The sequence below is a fragment of the Rhinopithecus bieti genome, unplaced genomic scaffold (assembly GCF_001698545.2).
Source record: "Rhinopithecus bieti isolate Rb0 unplaced genomic scaffold, ASM169854v2 scaffold_38004, whole genome shotgun sequence".
Taxonomy (NCBI): Eukaryota; Metazoa; Chordata; class Mammalia; order Primates; family Cercopithecidae; genus Rhinopithecus; species Rhinopithecus bieti.
The window spans coordinates 899,329-907,381 of NW_016816095.1; positions in this window are offsets into that span (position 1 = coordinate 899,329).

Below are 8,053 nucleotides of genomic sequence, written 5' to 3' on the forward strand. Positions count from 1 at the left end.
ACTTTCTTTACAGTATAGTTTTTTTCCATGATGGTCTGTACTCGTTATACCTTTCTGAAGTGAAGTATGAAATGTTTGCAGTTATGATTTATTATTTTCTTCTTTAAAACTATTTTACTTGTTATGTTTTGGAAATATAGACTTTTTAAAAATTAGATGTATTTATCTAAAATTTACATACAGAAAATTTCACCTTTGTGAAAACCTGATATTCCATGGTATGGGTGTGCTATGGTTTATTTATCCACTCACCTATGGGTGTGCTGCCGCTCATCCATCCACTCACCTACGGGTGTGCTACAGCTTATCCATCTACTTACCTACGGGTGTGCCGCCGCTTCTCCATCCACTCACCTACGGGTGTGCTGCCACTTATCTATCCACTCACCTACAGATGTGCCGCCGCTTATCCATCCACTCACCTACGGGTGTGCTACAGCTTATCCACCCACTCACCTACGGGTGTGCTGCAGTTTATTTACCCACTCACCTACTGAAGGACATTTTGGTTGCTTTCCAGTTTGGGCAGTTATGAATAAAGTTGTTATAAACATCTATGTTTAGATTATTATTATTATTATTTTTGAGATGGAGTCTTGCTGTGTCGCCCTGGCTGGAGTGCAGTGGTGTGATCTCCACTCACTGCAACCTCCACCTCCCTGGTTCAAGCAATTCTCAAGCCTTAGCCTCCCGAGTCACTGGGATTACAGGCTCCCGTCACCACACCAGGCTAATTTTTGTATTTTTAGTAGAGACAGGGTTTCACTGTGTTGGCCAGGCTGGTCTCGAATTCCTGACCTCAGGTGATCCACCATCGTGGCCTCCCAAAGTGCTGGGATTACAGGCGTGAGGCACCGTACCTGGCCTCTATGTGTAGATTTTTGTGTGGACATAAGCTTCAACTCATTTAGGTAAATTCCAAGGAGCATGATTGCTGAATCATATGGTAAAAGTATGTTTCATTTTGTAAGAAACTGCCAAACTGTATTCCAACGTGGCTGTACCATTTTGCATTCCCACCAGCAATGAATGAGAGTTCCTGTTGCTCCACACCCTTGTCAGCATTTGGTATTGTCAGTGTTTTAGATTTTTGCCTCACACTCCAGGTGTGTAGTGGCATCTCATTGTTTTAATTTGCAGTTCTCCAGTGACATATGATGTTGATCATCCTTTATTATGCTTATTTTGCCATCTGTATATCTTTTTTTTTTTTTTTTTTTTTGTCATGTGTCTGTTTGGGTCTTTTGCTTATTTTTGCCCCCTTTTAATTAGGCTATATTTTTTAGAGCAGTTTTAGGTTTACAGTATGTATGTGTCTTTTCAGATCGCCTTTTTTCACTTCGTAATATGCATTTAAGCTTCCTCCACATCATTTCATGCCTTGATAGCTCATTTCTTTTTAATCCTGAATAATATTCCATTGTCTGTCATAACTTTTTGTATTTATAATATGATAAATAATAATACTTTAACTTTTTTTCTTTTTTTGAGACAAGGTCTCGCTCTGTCACCCAGGCTGGAGAGCAGTGGCATGATCTCAGCTCACTGCAACCTCCACCTCCTGTGTTCAAGCTGTTCTCCTGCCTCAGCCTCCCAAGTAGCTGGGATTAGAGGCATGTACCACCATGCTTGGCTAATTTTTGAGTAATACTTTAACTTTTATTTTGAGAAGGACAAAACTTTCTGGGGTTAAGAATATTTATGAGCTGTGACAGCTTTGGGAAAAATTTCTGGTAAATTATTTTGAAATCCACATTTTAGCACATCTAGAGATGATGATTTTCACAGATGATTTTTCTAAAAAAGATTAACCTCTTCATACAAATCAGTTTTGTTTAAATCTGAATGTGATTTTACATGTAAATTTAGGGGCTGGGCTCCGTGGCTCACGCCTGTACTCCTAGCATTTTGGGAGGCCAAGGCCGGTGGATCACAAGGTCAAGAGAGCGAGACCATCCTGGCCAACATGGTGAAACCCTGTCTCTACTAAAAATACAAAATTGGCAGGGCGTGGTGGCGGGTGCCTGTAGTCCCAGCTACTCGGGAGGCTGAGGCAGGAATCACTTGAACCCGGGAGGTGGAGGTTGCAGTGAGCCGAGATCATGCCATTGCACTCCAGCCTGGAGACAGAGCGAGAACCCATCTCAAAAAAAAAAAAAAAAAAGTAAATTTAAGCCAGGCACGGTGGCTCACGTCTGTAATCCCAGTGCTTTGGGAGGCTGAAGCAGAAAGATTACTTTAGGCCAGGAGTTCAAGACCAGCCTGGGCAAAATAGGGAGACCCCCATCTCTACAATAGATTTAAAAAATTAGCTGAGCATGGTGATGTACTCCTATAGTCCCAGAAACTTGGGAGGCTGAGGCAGATGGATCACTTGAACCTAGGAGGTAGAGGCTGCAATGATCCGTGATTGTGCCACTACAGTGCAGTCTGGGTGTCACAGCAAGATCCCATCTCAAAAACACAAAGCAAACAAATAAATGTAAATTTATGTACTGGCACTTTAAGGTTTTTCTCTGACATTTCCTCTAACTTGTAGAGGTCATCTGAAATTGTATTCATAATTTTCATATAATTTAAACACTTGTTTATGCATTTTGTAATTGTATTTTTATGTGAAAATTTAATTTAAAAATTTTCTTTCTCATTCATCATTGGTTCATTTGAAGCTTCTTATGAAAATAATTTAATGCGATGACTTTTAAATTTAATTTCTAAGCCTGTGGATATTTGCTTTGTAGTGGTCCAGTATTTTAAAAAACTATAGAGTCCACACTCTGAAAATTCTAATAGCTTCCTGGTATGCTTTATTGCAATGCCCATGTGTATTATTTTCTTTCGCAATAATTTACTGACAAAGTTGACTGCCCCATCACCTGCAGTTCCTGTCCCAGGGCTCAGGCCAGAGAGTTAGCATTTGTGCGGATGCTGCAGGGATGGGCTCTGGAGACAGAAAGGCAGGCTGCTCCCCATCTCCTGGTCCTGGTGCTGCCCCCATACGACGTCTCTCCTTTTTCTCGTGGCTGCCACCACTGCCACCACCACCACTGCTGCTACAGCACCTGTTGTCACCAGTGATTAAGGCCCAGGTCCTGACCTGGCTACCTAGGGACTCCACAGTGTCCCTTGTTGCCCGGCTCAGTGCCTGGACACTTGGCATATCTCCACTGCAAATACACAAGTTCCATTGCCCTGGTAGACTTCCCTTCCAAAACACATATGCAAAGATAAAATTAAACATTTTGGCTGGGCGCAGTGGCTCACACTTGTAATCCCAGCACTTTAGGAAGCTGAGGCAAGCAGATCACTTGAGGTCAAGCGTTTGAGGCCAGCTTGGCCAACATGGTGAAACCCCATCTCTACTAAAAAAATACAAAAATTAGCCGGGCGTGGTGCGTGCACCTGTAGTCCCAGCTACATGGGAGGCTGAGGCATGAGAATTGCTTGAACCTAGGAGGAGGAAGTTGCATTGAACTAAGATGGCACCACTGCACTCCAGCCTGGGTGACAGAGTGAAACTCCATCTCAAAATAAAAAAATAAAAGTAATTGAATTGAATTGAATTAGAAATTTTAAGATGATGACAATAGAGCATTAAACTAAACATTATGCCAAGGAAAAGAAGTCAGTCACAAAAGACCACATATAATATGACTCCATTTATATGAAACCAAAGTCACACACTCATGAAGCCAGCCCAGGCTTTTGCTCACATTTCCCAACTGTGGGGCCACCTCCCATCAATAGCACCTGAGGGCACTGGGGGTGGTGGCAGGGGTCTTTTACCCTGTGCACCCTCAACTGCTGTCATCAGGGCAGTCACTCCACCTCCTCCATAGACTCCTGCATGTGTCAGGAAGTCCTCGAGAGGCGCCCTGACTGTCTTCACCATGGAGGAGCTTTTGAGACTATTGCTCTACAACACCAATGCCAATGGGCCCTTCCGATCCAACAGGCCCTTCCATTAATACCGTCCCTTGCTTCCCATCACTGAGCCGCCTGTTTTGCTAGATAAAAGACTGATATTCTCGCAGGAATGGGACCACTCTTCTCTGTCCACACAGGACCCCTCACCTATCCTCCCTGCTGGTGGTGGTGTCTGGAAAGCCGAGTTACAGATAGTATCAAAGAGATCACATTCTAGCAATGAATGGGTTATAGTCTAAGGAGTACATATTTGGATGATGTGTTGTTCCAGGTTTAAGTGGTAATATTCCAAACAGAAAAGTGAACCTGATTAGAAAACAAATCATTGTTCAAATTCTTCTCCATACTCTGGGTAAGACTTGCATTTCTGGTCGTCATTAATGAAGCCTAGTAACAACCTTGGAGGGAGTCATTGGAAGCCCAGTGGGTAATGAGGAATGATGTAATCAGATGAGTGGTATTAGCGAACTGCAGAGACAAGACGATCTAGAACCTTTCAGTCCACTTAGTTTCTGAAGAGCCATAGCATTTGAGTAACAGCCCTGCTACCTTTTTCTCAGGAAGGGGTATGTGGAAGCAGTTAGAAAGAGAGCATCTGATGATAAAGAACGCAAAGAGATGATTGCTGAACCTGAACAAAAAGCAATGGAGCTTGGACACTAAAAAGAATTTTTATGGCCGGGCGCGGTGGCTCAAGCCTATAATCCTGGCACTTTGGGAGGCCGAGACGGGCAGATCACGAGGTCAGGAGATCGAGACCATCCTGGCTAACACGGTGAAACCTCGTCTCTACTAAAAAATACAAAAAAAAACTAGCCGGGCATGGTGGCGGGCGCCTGTAGTCCCAGCTACTCAGGAGGCTGAGGCAGGAGAATGGCGTGAACCCGGGAGGCGGGGCTTGCAGTGAGCTGAGATCCGGCCACTGCACTCCAGTCTGGGCGACAGAGCCAGACTCCGTCTCAAAAAAAAAAAAAAAAAAAGAATTTTACATGCACTGATTGGACAACAGAAAAATACTTTAGTCTCTATTTTCTTGCCACTGTTCAAAATCTTCATCAATAAATCACCTTATCTCATATGGGTGCATGAACTTTGAAAGACATTGTAAAAATTCAATATAGACAAGGGATATGCCAAAAATATTTATCCAGAACTCACAGGTGGTAGGGGTAACTGTAACCTTCTCCATGAGATTATAGACTTGTTGAGAACAGGAACTGTGTCTGTACTGTATACTATATATCCCTAGTACTGGATTAAGTTGAATGTACTGTTCTACACATAATCGTTTGAAAGTTATTGCAATAATTGGGATTGGGAAATTATTTTGCAAAATAAAGATTTCTATATCAGTATTTGACATAAGCAACATTGGAATCATTTAGCTCTTGTCGGGTTCAGTTAATAATTTACAGAACACCTGCCATGTTTTAGGCACTGCTTCATACATTATTTCAGTTCATTATTCTGACAATCAATACAACATGATATCTTGGTGTTGGATTAGCAGAACAAGCATGAACACATAGCACTTGAGTTTCCAGGCCATTCACTGCCTATCTGACAGCTGCTGGTTCCCTCCATCCATGCCCCACTTGCCTCTATATTTTATGCTACAATGTTTTGTTTTTGTTTTTGTTTTGTTTTTTGAGATGGAGTTTCGATCTTGTTGCCCAGGCTGGAGTGCAATGATATGATCTCGGTTCACTGCAACCTCTGCCTCCTGAGTACAAGCAGCTCTCCTGCCTCAGCCTCCTTAGTAGCTGGGATTACAGACGCCCACTACCATGCCCAGCTATTTTTTTTTGTATATTTAGTAGAGAAGGAATTTCACTATGTTGGCCAGGCTGGTCTTGAACTCCCGACCTCAGGCAATCCACCCGCCCCAGCCTCCCAAAGTGCTGGGATTACAGGCATGAACCACCACACCTGGCTCACTACAACATTTTATTCTAAATCCTTCCCTTATTCAAATCAGCCTGTAACTGCTTTGAGGCTGCCATTTTTTTGAACAACAGTTGGTCCTGTTCACCTGCAGATTATAATGCTGGCTATTCAATGGCTTCTATTGCTGCTGCATTTATAACAGCCAGTGTTATAAATGTTCATCTTCAGGCAATGAAATAGCATCTGTCATGAAAATGATTATTGGCAAATATGCTATACATCTCTGCAAAAATTGATTGAGGTTACATTGGCAAATGAGTCCCAGATGTCCTTTAAAGGCAGTGAGTCATCCTTCTGGAGGGACCCCTTTTAGACCCTTCATCTCTCTGCAGCCTGAGACTCCCTGCAAATACCTCCTCACCGTGGTTGGAGCTGGGCAGTCATTGGAAAGCCTGGAATCTAGAGAGTGGATTGCGTTTTTGGCGATCTGGAAGTTCCTGGCTATTTGAGACATCCCTTGTTGAAACATCACAGGATAAATATTGCATCGACATAGCTGAAGCATCACTGACAGGCTTTTAAGAACATGCTATGTTAGTAGAACCAGAAGTCTGTTGGAAGTGTGATGTATGCAAATGTCAGAGGAAAGTCTCTACTAATCCAGAAAAGCCTGAATAAAACACTGCACAATCTATAATTCATGTTTGTATCATAATTCATACCCAGACTTTCAGGCAAACTATACTTTAGCAAGGTTTAAAAATTATTGCAGAGCACATATAACAGACAGCCAAGATATTTCGTGATACATATGAGCCACTATTTTTTCTTGTAGAACATTTTTGTGTTGTCTGTCAGCTGATGAACGGATAAGCAAATTGTGATATATGCATTCAGTGGAAGGAAATGAAGTACTGATACGGGCCACAATATAGAGGAACCTTGAAAACGTTATGATAGGTGAAATAAGCCAATCACAAAAAACTACATATTGTGTGCTCCATGTCTATGAGATGTCCAGAACAGGTAAATCTATATAGATAGAAAGTGATTGCTGGTTCACAATCTGGTGAAAATATGGAAAAACATCGAACTGTATCAAACTGTACACTTTATTTTTACTTATTTATTTTCATTTAATTTTTTTAGAGACAATGTCTTGCTCTGTAACCCAGGCTGGAGTGCAGTGGCATGATCATAGCCCTCTGCAGCCTTAACCTGGGCTCAAGCAATCCTCCCACTGCAGCCTCCTGAATAGCTGGGACTACAGGGATGTGCCTGATTAATTTTTGATTTTATTTTATGTTATATATGTATGTATTTATTTATTTTATATAGAAAGAGTCTTGCTATGTTTCCCAGGCTAGTCTCCAACTCCTGGCCTTAAGCAATCTTCCCACCTTGGCCTCCCAATGTGTTGGGCTTATAGGCATGAGGCACCTCGCCCAAATTGTACACTTTCAATAAGTGATTGTATGATATATGAATTACATCTCAATACAACGATTAAAAATTTGAGGGTTTTAAAGTATTAATGGATGACTACAAGTTATAATTTAACTCTAAAAATGGAAAAGTTTCAAGTTCAGAACTAGGTCATTTAGATCAATAACTTTAGGTTAAGGCCGCATAGTGCTGAACGTGACTATTAAAAGGGCAGAGTTATAAATAGTCTGGCTCGCATGTTCCTCCCGCTCTGTAACATGATTATAGTTCATCTTGGACACCTTGTCAACTTCTGAAGTGAAGATCTCAAGAAAGCTGTTACCACACCCAGGAGGTGGGACTGTGCAGTGGGATGTGCTCCCAGAAACGAAAGCTTGTAAATTAAGCTGAGAGTTGGTGAATCTGCAAGATTTGTGGCTCATGTAAAAATATGCTAACACAACTGTAAATTGATACACCACCAAATTGCACTCTGTCTTCTTACACAACACCGTTTAAGCTGTCAGACACAGTCTTTTGTGAGAATTAATTGCCGTGTGTTAAATTGAAATGGAGTCTCCCGTGACTTGACAGAGCCCTTTCGGAGCCAGTACCAAATGTTCTTTGATCAGCTTTCAGGAGACACAGAACAGGCTCTCCAAACAAACAGCAATTTGAAAAAATCAGTTCATGGAGTCCATAATAAAGCCTTACGGATTTGGGGGCATTAAATTTAACTTCATTTAATCCTTTAGGACAAGTACAAAGGAACTGTATGCCTTTACTTATCAAAGCACAACCTGGCTTAAAATCT